Source organism: Macaca mulatta, chromosome 20 (assembly GCF_049350105.2).
Source record: "Macaca mulatta isolate MMU2019108-1 chromosome 20, T2T-MMU8v2.0, whole genome shotgun sequence".
Lineage (NCBI taxonomy): Eukaryota > Metazoa > Chordata > Mammalia > Primates > Cercopithecidae > Macaca > Macaca mulatta.
The window spans coordinates 15315137-15326347 of record NC_133425.1 but is presented as its reverse complement, the minus strand read 5'-3'; the positions used below and the strand labels follow the sequence as shown (position 1 = coordinate 15326347).

The 11211-nt window shown below is 36.7% G+C and overlaps 1 protein-coding gene across 16 annotated transcripts in view; it reads right to left on the bottom strand.

Annotated features, from left to right (window-relative positions):
* Positions 1-11211, bottom strand: part of MRTFB (myocardin related transcription factor B) — a 310684-nt gene that overhangs the window by 101705 nt on the left and 197768 nt on the right. The window lies entirely within an intron of this gene.

Sequence of the window (11211 nt, the reverse complement as noted above, 5' to 3'; positions counted from 1 at the left end):
GGCAAAGGACAGGATATGAACAAACATTTCTCAAAAGAAGACCTTTATGCGAACAACAAACATCTGGAAAAAAGCTCAACATCACTGATCATTAGAGAAATGCAAATCAAAACCACAACAAGAAACCATCTCACGCCAGTCAGAATAATTATTAAAGAGTCAAGAAACAACAGATGCTGGTGAGGCTGGGGAGAAATAGGAATACTTTTACACTGTTGGTGGGAATGTAAATTAGTTCAACCATTGTGGAAGACAGTGTGGCAATTTCTCACAGACCTAGAACCAGAAATACCATTTGACCCAGCAATCCCATTTTGGGTATATACCCAAAGGAACATAAATCATTCTATTATCAAGATACATGCACATGTATAATGGCAGCACTATTCACAATAGCAAAGACTTGGAATCAACCTAAATGCCCATCAATGATAGACTGGATAAAGAAAATGTGGTACATACACACCACAGAATACTATGCAGCCATAAAAAGGAACAAGATCATGTCCTTTGCAGGGACATGGATGCAGCTGGAAGCTGTGATCCTCAGCAAACTAACGCAGGAACAGAAAACCAAACATCACATGTTTTCACTTGTAAGGGGGGGCTGAACAATGACAACACATGCACACAGGGATGAGAACAACACACACTGGGGCCTGTCAGGGGCGAGTATGGGGGGCCAGAGAGCATCAGGAAGAATAGTTAATGCATGCTGGGCTGAATACCTAGGTGACGGGTTGACAGGTGCAGCAAACCACCATGGCGCACATTTACCTATGTAACAAACTCACACATCCTGCATATGTATCCTGGAACTTAAACAAACAACAAAAATGTAAACCACTTTTGTACTTTACATAAGGATGTTCACTCTGAATTGTTTAGAGGTAAAGTGTACTGATGTTGATGTTCTTTTTTGAAATGCATGAAAAATTTTGATGGACTGATAAGTGGATAAAAGAGTACATATGTAATAAATCAAGTATAGAAAAATGTTAATTATAGAATCTAGGTGTTTATTATATGGATATGTATTGTACAGTTCTTTCAGCTTCTCTCTATGGTTGAATTGTTTCAAAATAAGATGTTGGAAAGAAAAAAAAAAAAAGAAAACCTACACAAAACCCAAAAAATTTCCTCCTCCACACACAAGGTATCCTTTAATTTCTGTAATTAGAAAGTAATACGTTATCCCATTCTTCTTAATTTCTAAACAGTAAGATTAACATGCACATTTGGAAGTGGCTGCTCTATTTTGCATAGAAAGCAAGTATTATAATTTCTTCTTTCAAAAAATTATGTCCTACTTCTTACTTTCAACTATGGGGAAGGAGAAATAGAAACATATGGCTCTCATTGCACAAATGCTATACCTCTTGTCATTTCAAGTAAAACATCCAAAGAGGGTTAAATTACAAAACAGTATCTGAAAAACAGGGAATGCTAAATATTTTACAGAACAAAGTATACCAGAACTGAAAAGATACATATAACAGTAACCACAAATTCAGGTTTAACACCGAAGGCAAAGGCTGTTAACCATTTTATGGCTCAGAACGACAAGCTAAGAACTATTTTCTCTGAATCATCTAGTTGGATGAACTGGGAGAAAGCAGGAGTGCTGGAAGATGGTGTCACATGAACGAGGTTATAGGGATGAGATGGGGAAAGAGGAGGACAGTGAGAACATGTACAAGAAGGCAAAGAGAACAACATGTACAAAAATACCAAGTCCCAATGCCATACAGAATAATGTATGGCAAAGAGCGAGTAGTGCAGCAGGGCTGGAGCACAGGGTGCAGAAGGCAAAGGCGGCCACATGGCTAGGCAAAGTCTAGGACATCACAGGACACACAGTCTGTAGGGTGTTTGGTCTTTATCCTAAAGGCAAATTGGTGTCACTGAAGAACTACAGACAAGAGTGGCACGCCTAAATACATGCATCAGAAAGATCACTCAGCCATCTTTAGGGTGTAGAGGAGCATCAGACTAGAAAGGAACAGATCAATTAGCAGCCTATTCCAATTCTCCACGGCAGCAAAGATGAAAAAGGAACAGATCAGAAATCACATCTCAGATCATCCTTCTATGCACCACATGCCCTATCCTCAATTGGCTGTGAGGACTAAACTTTGCGGCAATATATCAAGCAACTGAATTCTCTAAACTTACAACCTACTAATACTAGATACAACCCCATCTGATAGGAAACTAAGCATTGGGACAAAAGATTCATCCCAGAAACTATGTTTCTAGGAGCCAAGATAGCAGCAACCATCTGACCCTTTTTGGCCTGGAAAAAAGTGCTAAAATCTTAAATGTGAAACCTGAAAAGAAAGGATGATGCGATTAGAAATACCAGGTAGTTTTTTTTTTTTTTTAATTTTGTCTTCAGCTTTTTTTCCCTTCTTCTACATGGAGTCAACCCTAACCCTCGATAATTATTTTACTTTAAGAAAGCAAAAATGCTCATAATTGAGCATCAGCTTTGGTGTCATAAAGATGTGGGTTCAGACAGATCCCAGTCTGCCACTTCCAGCCACCTGACTTTGGGTTTCCAAATCTCTCAAAGCTTCAGTTCCTATTAGTTCCTTATTTGTAAAACATAAAAGATAATTCTTATCCTTCTGGCAATTGCTGGGAGGATTAAATGGGACAATGCAAAAAGCACCAAGTGCAGTGCCTGGCACATGTGAAGCCACTAATAAAATTAGGTACCAAAGGAAAGGAAACTAGTCTATCAAGGGGATACCTGCACTCCCATGTTTATGGCAGCACTAATCACAATAGCAAAGATATGGATCCAAATTAAGTGTCCATCAGATGAACTGATAAAGAAAATGTAGTGTGTGTACACACCCACCCACCCCCCACAATGAAATATTATTCAACCATTAAAAAAGAATAAAATCTTTTATTTGCAGCAATATACATGGAACTAGAGGTCATTATATGTTAAGTGAAATAAACCAGGCACAGAAAGACAAATACTGCACATTCTCACTCATATGTGGAAGGTAAAAAAGTTGATCTTAAGGAGAGAGAGATAGAGAGTAACAGAATGATAGTTCGGAGGCTGAGAAGGGTGTGGGGGTGTGGGGCGCCTGCTGGGGATGGAGAGAGATTGGTTAATGGTATAAACATACAGGTAGATAGAAGGAATTAAGTTCTAAAGTTCAACAGCAGAATAGGGTGACTTAAACAATGTATTACATATTTCAAAATAGAAGAGAGGATGTGAAATGTTCCCAACACATAGATCCTAAATACCCAGACTTGGTAACTGCACATTCTCTACATGTAACCAAATATGACACCACTCCCATAAATATGTACAAGTATTATGTATCAAAAAAGGTATTCTTTACATTCCCTCTAGCATCTATGTTTTCTAGTGAACACAAATAAGATAAAATAAATAAAAAAGTTTTTTTTTTTTTTGAGACGGAGTTTTGCTCTTGTTGCCCAAGCTGGACTGCAATGGCATGATCTCAGCTCACTGCAACCTCCACCTCTTGGGTTCAAGCAATTCTCCTGCCTCAGCCTCCCAAGTAGCTGGGATTACAGGTGCTCACCACCACACCTGGCTAATTTTTTTGTATTTTTAGTAGAGATGGGGTTTCACCGTGTTGGCCAGGCTGGTTTTGAACTCCTGACCTCAGATGATCCACCTGCCTCAGCCTCCCAAAGTGCTGGGATTACAGGCGTGAGCCACTGCGCCCGGCCAAAAGTTTGTTAAGTGCAATACAGATACATGTGAACTATTTGGAAAAATGGCTTTCATGTGGCCTTGATCTTCCAGTAAGCAATATTACTGAACACTAAACACAGCTGTGGCTTATATGTAATATAAATTGATAGGATAATGCTATAATATTAGAAAATATGTTGAAGATAATAACAGTCTAGGCTGCAATGACTTGATCTCCCCACAAACTAAAATATTTTCCTTACATGAGAAGCTGAATCACTTCTTTAGTCTCTTTAAATGGTCATACCTGACTTATTTCCAATTGGGTTTCAAGAAAATCTATCCAAAAGATATCAAACTGTAAAAAACTAGTATGAAATGAAAGAAAGTAGCTTTTGAATGCAGTCTTGATTGTATACCCTCAATGAGATACAGTCTAAGAACAAAAAGAACTGCAAATAAATCTTGACCTTAATAGATTTGTTAGCAGTAGTAACACTGTTGGTGTCGTAATTCTGAAATGATTTTATATACTGTAGAATTGAGCAAATGAATAAATATGTTTATGTTTTTGGGGATCAAGGTTTTTCATTATAGGACAAAAGATAGACAAACAAGAACTGGTGGAAGCAGAAGAAAAAAACCCATGGTGTTAGATTGAAATTAGATTTAGGATTTTTATTTGTTACAATACACATGCAGAAAGGTATGCATCATAAGTATACGATTCACTGAATTTGTAAAACTGATCACATTCACACAACTGGCATCAGGAAATCAAACATTTCGCGCATCCTAAGAGCTCCCGCCTTATGCTTCCCTTCTAGTCACTTCCTCCTGACAAGTGTAACCACTATCCTGATTTCTAATACCACAGAGTAGTAGTTCAGCCTGTTTTTGTACTTTGTGAAAATGGAATCATATGGTATATACTCTTGTGATTAGCTGCCTTTGTCCAATCTTATTTTCATAAGATTCATGCATATTCTTGCAAGTAGTTGTAGTGTATTCGTTCTCAATGCTATACTCCACCGTGTGAAGTATTACAATTCATTTAACCATGCTACTGCAGATGAGCATTTGGGTAGTTTACAGTCTTTCTCTACAACAAATAGTGCTGCTATGAACAACCTAGAATGAACCACATAGAATTGCTGACAGTACCTACAAAACACGGTAATGTCATATAATTAAAAAAAAAAATCATTTTTTTGGGGAAAGAGGGGGAAACAAGGTCTTGCTCTGTTGCCCAGACTGGAGAACAGTGATGTGATCACGGCTCACTACAGCCTCGACATCACAGGCTCAAGTGATTCTCCAGCATCAGCCTCCTGAATGGCTGGGACCACAGGCATGTGTCACCATGCCTGGCTATTAAAAAATTATCTAAATTATATATATATATATATATATATATATATATATATATATATATATATATTTTTTTTTTTTTTTTTTTTTTTTTTTTTTTTTGTAGAGATGGGGGTCCCCCTATGTTGCTCAGGCTGGTCTTGAACTTCTGGGCTTAGGTGATCCTCCCGCCTTGGCCTCTCAAAGCACTGGGATTAGAGGCATGAGCCACCACGCCTGACCAAAACATCATCTTTTGATGAACATATATATGCATTTCTGTTGACTAAATCTAGCAGTGTAAATCTGACACCCAGGGTAGAATTATACTTACCATGTTTCTAAAATGGTTATACCAGTTTATGTACCCACCAATTGCTCTAAATCCTTGACAAATCTGGTATTTTCTTTTTCATATTTTAGTCATTTTTGAGGTACTAATGAATACACATTTTTACCCATATATATGTGCATCATTTGGATATCCTCTTTTGTGAAGTATCTATATCTGTCAAAGCTCTTGTCCGCTGATGACACTGGCTTGTAGAAGTCCTTCTCTATTCTAAAGAAGAGTCTTCTGTTCAATATACGTATTGAGATTTACCCCTTCTTACTGGGTGGGTTGATTTTCTCTCTCAGTGATGTCTTTTGGTACACAAGAGTGCTTAACGTAAATATAATGCAATCTATCAGGTTTCTTCTTTTATGGGTAGTGCTATTTGTGTCCTATTTTAAATTTTTTTGCCCACTTCAAGATTGTGTAGTGAAAACTTTACTATCTTATCTTTTATAGTTGGAATTTTTTGTGTATCAGTTCAATCCAGATGAATTTCTTTCCACAGGACATTCAACTAATCTAGAACCATTTATTTAAAGACCATCCTTTCCCCATTGCACAAATGTGTTACTTTTGTAATGAACCAGGTGACTGAATATTGTCTATTTCTCACTCTCCATTCTGCTCCATTGGTCAGACTGTCTGTCTAAAGTACTATACGTTATAACAGGTCTTCGTATCTGGAAATGTAAGTCCTCTGGTTTTGTTCACCTACTTCATGATGGCATGGCTATTCCTGGCCTGAACTCACGATTAAAAAAAAAAAAAAAAAAAAATCCTAGCATTGCCTACTAAAACCATGGCCTGAACTCATGATTAAAAAACAAAACAAAACAAAACAAAACAAAACAAAACAAAACAAAAACCAGTCCTGGCATTACCTACTAAAACAGAATAGAAGCAATGACACCCAACTAACAAAAAACATGTCTATTTCTCAGATCTTGGTTTCTAAATATTATTCCTCACTAAAAGGAACCAGAAATTCTTAGAGCAAGGGCTAATTCCAAGACGGAGCCAACGAAAGCATAAGATGAATTCTGAAATATCTTGTGCCAGAAGGTAGGAGAGTACTAAAAAATTAAGGGGGATGGGCCAAAAGGACACAAAAGCCACCATGAAAGGGGTCACAGTGGCCAAATTTGGGACAATTTATGCATCAAAAATGCTGACCATAATGGATAGACTCTTTCCAATTAAAAAAAAATAACATATCTGTAAGCCCATAGTGATACTTCCCTTTGAAAAGAAAGCTTTTTTTCCCCTCAGAATAATGCCAGTGAATAAATAGAGAACTAATGTCAGAATTAAAACATTCATACTTTTGCAAGTACCTTTATAATGATTTATTTAGGAAATAATCATCATTTGAAACACAAATGAAAGGAGGTTGGGAAACAGAATAGTCTCATAGTCTCAAGGTATTATTATCCCACACATTACTTATTAATTACAAATGGAAACAGTACATTTACATAACAGAAATATAGGAACAGGGTAATGCCACCTTAACCTAGTGATCAAACTTAATCTCACCAATAATGAGACAAAACTGTCATGTATCTTCTGATGTGATTCCATGAGGATGCAGCACCTATTTAGTGTTATCACCAACAATATTTAGCATGAACTGATCACTAGGACTGATCAGACAAATTCAAATTGGGGTCATTCTGCAAAATAACTGGCCTAGAGTCTTCAAAAATGCCAAGTCATGAAAAAAATTTGTTAAAGGTGAGGAACTCTGCAATGCTAAATAAGGCATATGACAACTAAATGCAATGAGTGATACTTGAAAAAGCAATAAAGGCCATTTTTGGGGGAAAGTGGGGATATGTGAATATGGGCTGTGTATTAAATAATATTACTATGCCAATGTTAAACTTTTTGAGGCTGATAACTATATTGTGGTTTACAGAAGAATGTATTTATTCTTAAAGATGCATACTGACATATTTGGGCATACCTGTAACTTATTTGTAAATGATTCTTAAATAAAGTTAATAAATTGTTCTAACTCCAGGGGTTAAAAAGATCATGTAAAAAAGACTGCTACCCTACTTTAGGAAATTAGAAGGGGAAAATGTCCATTTGTATTTTTCCACAGAAAAGATACAACTGACTTATAGAACTAGTAAAGGGAGATTTTCATTTTAGTTTTAAAAATGATATAAATTCCCATAATAATCTGTTTTCAGGCTTTCAATTTTACTGGCAAATGTGAAAGTACATTTGTTTAAAAGGTAAAAAAAAATTATTTGGACATCTTCCACTAGAGAAATTTTTAAAATTTCTTCATTCATTTAGCTGAGTACCTTCAAAAGTACTGAGCTAGAATGAAAACACACAAAATTGACTACAGCACTGTGTTCTAGACTACCAAGGTCCTTGGTTGTAAAGTAATTCTTCCTAGCATGGCAACATTTTCTGAGAAAAGTATAAAGTAGAATACAACTTGAGAACACTGAGTTTTTCTTTCTTTGTATGAATAGCCACATGAAAACACCTAGTGAGGTCTCACTCTGTTGCTCAGGCTTGAGCGCAGTGGTGTGATCATGGCTCACCAATTCCTGGGCTCAAGCAATTCTCCCTCCTCAGCCTCCTAAGTACCTGGAACCACAGGCATATGTTTCTTTCTTTTTCTTTCTTTCTTTTTTTCTTTTTATTTTTATGAGACAGGGTCTTGCTAAGTTGCCCTAGCTATCTTGAACTCCTAGCCTCAAGTGATCCTCCTGGCTGAGACTCCCAAGTGGCTGCGATCACAGGCGTCAGCCACCGTGCCCAGCTCTCCACATGAATAAAATTTATATAGCACCTATTATATATGAATAAACTTAAATGAAAGGGAATCTAGGCAAGTTCAACAAGGTAGATGGTTGACTATAGAATGTCTTAACCTTCAACAGGCTTTTAAAATAAAACAATTTGCTCAAGTAAAATCACCTCTTTTTAGCTTTGCATATGATTACACTTATACCTTTTATAGCCATATTCATTATATAAAAAATAAAAGCATTTTAATAATCTTAAACATATCTTTAATTAACTACCTTTCAAATGAAAGTTATTTTTTTTTCTATTGTAATAGCACTATTTATAACCATTAGAGGTAGCTTTAGAACCAACCATATACTTTAAAACTTTATTCCTCATTAGCTAGCTGGGTGTTCTGCATTATTTAATTTCTCTGACCCTCAATTTATAGGTTTTATAAAATGGAAACAATTAAAATCTACTTCAAAGGTAAAATACCTTTGCCTAGTCAGGGAAGACATCCTCTCACTACTGGCAGAATTTAATAGTTTAACTCACTATTTACCAATCAGTTCTAGGCCTACTGTGTAGGCAAGAAAGAAGAATGTGGAAATATGCAGAAACACATGGAAAAATCTAACACAGTGCCTTGTTTGTAGGTGGATCTATAAAAATATGTGTTGATTGGTTACATTACCAAAAGGAATGAGAAAAGAAATGGTTTGTTTTTGTGAGAAGACACATGGTAACTAAGAAAGTCAAAATAGCAGTGTTAGGTATTTAATTTACATGATTATAGTCCTTAACAAAGCAAAAGTGGGGGAACTGTCCCTTATAAAAACTGTATAGCTTAAAAATAAAAATTATATTGGAAAACATTCTGCAACAACACATTAAAACTAATTAATACATTAATTCAAATAATTACATTTTCAAACATTTGGGCCAATAAAATGAAACTGTATATATAAGTCATTTGATAAAAATAGAATATGATATATTCTAAAGTACAAAGTGTAAGTATACATTGACAATTCTAATTTTCAAAAACACAGTCTTTTCATGTTTCATTTATTCAGTGACATCTCATTTATTTGGCTTCTATCTGTAGTATCAGTATCTGTAGTATCAGCAGGTCACTTGGACCAAATGAACCTGAGAAACAAACTCAATAGTTCCTTGTTGGAGCTGCATCTATCTGCTGTAAATCAGTTATTCTCCATCTCTGTGGCCAGTTTTGACATGGAAGCCTCCCTCACCAAGCCCACTACTAGAGATTCCCATCTGTTCCCTGTCTCCTAACTCCCATGCTGGCTTCTCAGCCACTGGGAGACAGGCACACCACAGCTCATGTGGGCAGTAAGGGATGGCCCTGTGAACCAAGATGGGAACCTTAAACCACTAGGCCCAAGGCTAAAAAGTAGGGATTACGAACTTTGGGGAGCCAGACCACAGAGATTTTGATCAGATTATGTTTCCATGATTATGCTGACGTATACTTTTGAGTGGTGTTATCAGATAATCTCAGTGATATTCTATCTTATTTCTATCCTACCACTCAAAACTCTTTATCAACCTAAATTCTTCTTTAAAGCTCTGGTGTTAATGAGAACCTATGACATGTTGTGAAGATTCGACTTGACGATTAGTCAGCTCTAAGTAGAATCCTCCCAATATCATGATATAATCATGAGCTACCAACTCACTGTCAATCACTCTGATAGTCCCTATTATATGACATTTGTTTAAAAAAGATTTTTACCTTGATATAAAAGTACTATGTGCACATTATGAAAAATGCCAACTATAGAAAGAGATGGGAATAGTTTATATGTATGTAAATTTCCAAAATAATTTGATATATTTCATTCCAAGACCTTTTCCTTCGCATGGGGGAGTGGGGAGTGGTTGATAGGAGGAACGCATGACGGGAGGGTGTGAAAAGGATGGTTAGCTGGACCTTGTTTTTTTTCTTATTATAACCGAGATTATCCTGACCAGAAAGTTCCCATTTAATATACATGTGAGAAGGAAAATAGTCTTTAGTTGTCTCTTTTAAAGGCTGAATCTTTTGCCAAGTTGAATCAAATTCAAATATTGAGGAAAAGAGAATATTTTAAAATCTCAATATTTCTATAAGAGAAAATAATATACAATCAATTATTTATTAATGAAGAATGGATTCTGCCAATCAGTGAAACCTTTCCTCCTTGAGGCTTCAAATTTAAAAAAAGAGATGACTTCTTGAACCAAAGGAATGACCATGCCATTATCTCCAAGCAATCCCAGAGGCCCTAGCATGGTATCTTCTCTGACAGTCTCGCTGACCATTCTGCATCAACAGCAAAAGTGAAAAGCTACTTGCCATGAGAACCAGCCATAACTATTAGCCTTGGTCTTTAACCAACAATTTGGTTTCATTCATCCACTGATCAAAAGCAGAGCAACTTGGTACTTCCAGTAAGGTCTGAGCGTTTGGGTGGATCCAAAAATAAACTGATATTGCTACTGTAATCCTAGTCAGAAAGTTCATCCATATGTACTGAGAGGAAGCATGTGTCACAGGAAAAGCAAAGGGCCTATGTGAAAATCCCAATTCCAGACTCTTGTTTTCCAGCCATGATGGAATAACAATCATTGGACTTAACTTCCTGCCATAGGAAACTAGATAACTGGGCAAAATACATGAAACAATTGCTTTCACGCATTGGGAAACAGGTAATGCGGGGCTGTGGCCCCTGAGAGAAGGGAAACAAATGAGATGAGCCCATAACTGCCCTAACTTTCTGCCTGGAGGCAATTTCTAGACTGTGGGTGAGAGGAGGAAGGAATCACAGAGGAGCTTGTTAGGCTTGCTGAACTGAGGAGACAGAGATGAGAGGAGAGCTTAAGCAGGCTAATGCAGCTGAAGTTTCAGGGAAGATTTGTGAAAAACAGGATCTATGCTGAAAAAGAGTTCCAGAAACCTGCCTAATGGTGCCCTGGAATCTTTGCTGAGTGCTAAGCTGTACACAGAGCAAAATTTCACGAGTTTGGGCAAGAAATGGCCAGGGCAAGAAATTCCCAGAGTGGTTAT